Raw genomic sequence first — 1,799 nt, 5'->3', positions numbered from 1 at the left:
TGCATATGTTGATTTTAATTGGCCAAGGATATTATTGATGAATGAATCTGTACTTAGAATAGGCTTGGGCAAATGAAAATGGAGAAAATAAAACTCAGAAAATTGAATTTGTTTAAAAATTCGGAGTTTGATATTCTACTTGATTTTAGACCTAACAAATGACTAAATTTGTTAGTGAAATCTCCTCAAAAATGTTCTCCTTGATTTTATCTTTTTAATGAGCCATCTTGAGCCTCATTTGGCCAAATAAAACTCAATTTATGAACTTTCAAAATTGATAAATCAAATCTGACATAATTCTGGAAATTCTGTTGCTAAACTAAAAAAAATCAGATTTTTTAATTAAATTTTAATCATAAATCAGATTTATCTAATAATTAACTTTAATCTAACTATAAAACAAATTAACTATTTATAAACTAATTAAATAATTAATATTAATCTAATTAATAATTAATTTTAATTTAATTTAATTAATTATATTTCATATATTAATTAATTCAAAATTTAATATTTTAATATTAAATATTTATTTTAATATTAAATTAATCTATCCTACCACTTCTTTCATACGTATGAATGAAAACTTGAAACTCAAAAATCAATATTACAAGTTTCATACGAGACAAAGGTTTAATATCTTATGCCTATTCATAATCGGCAAATTGGGAGATCGAGAGAACGAGGTTATTGGGATTTATAAAAATGTTTCGTTTGAGAATTCGCGATGCGATCTTCCAATCGTATACTAATTTTTTATTATATATATTATTTTATTTTTTGATTTAAATTTATTAAGGTTTAGTTAAGTTATAGGATTAAAGCTAAATGGGATTATTTAAAGCATTATTTGTTTATCCAAACTATATTCACTCCGGGTAAAAATAAAAATAAACTACAACCACTATAATATTTGGAGTTTTCGAGATTGGTAATTTATTTGAAAATAGAAAATTGGAATAAATTACTAAAATCACGATGCTTCATAATTTGACTGAATTATGTAATAGGATCATAAGTGAAAAATGAAAAATGTTAGTAATGACTAACTAGGGGTTAATATTAAAATAAATGTATTATTGAACTAATTTAATTACAAAAATGGAATATTGTACATTTTACGCATTTATAACCCAGGCGACATAAATGATTAGACTTCAAAAGAGTGTCATTTACAAACTAGTTGACCAAATGAAATGAAATAAGTATCAATAGGAAGCTTGCCAAAAATTAATTTCAGCAAAGTAATCAAGAGGAAAATTTGAAAACATGAAAAATTAACAAATCGTACGATAATTAACTTAATAAAAATCCTAAAAACCGTTTAGCCAAAAAAATTATAGAAAGGGTCCCTATTATTTGAAGTAAACAAGTCAAAAATGGAGGGTTGTATTTTACCACAACAATGACAACACAGAGAGAGAAGAACCAGTTATCTCTGTTTGATATGAATGAGATTTTCCTAAAATTAAAGTAAAAATAATTAAAGAAGAGAAAATTATTTTTTGGAATGTTTGACTAAGTTCATTAGTCTGAATAAAAGTAAGAATCATCTTACTATAATTTTGCTTAAATTTCCTCATAAATTAAAATATTTCAAAACTCTATATCAGTCCTTAATTAGTTGTATAGATATTGTAGGGGTCACTTTACATCTTAGCTTTTAAAATATACTCATTTGTCATAGGTAGAGCCACTGCTGTCAACAAACCTCTACAGTCTCGACAGGATTACCTTTTAATCATGAATTATTCAGAATCCTATCTATTTTTGACCTAAAGATAAATCCATTTACATAC

This window comes from Pinus tabuliformis, chromosome 6, assembly GCF_031772625.1.
Source record: "Pinus tabuliformis cultivar Carrire ecotype Pingquan chromosome 6, CPIR1, whole genome shotgun sequence".
Taxonomy (NCBI): Eukaryota; Viridiplantae; Streptophyta; class Pinopsida; order Pinales; family Pinaceae; genus Pinus; species Pinus tabuliformis.
This window is presented reverse-complemented; position numbering follows the sequence as displayed.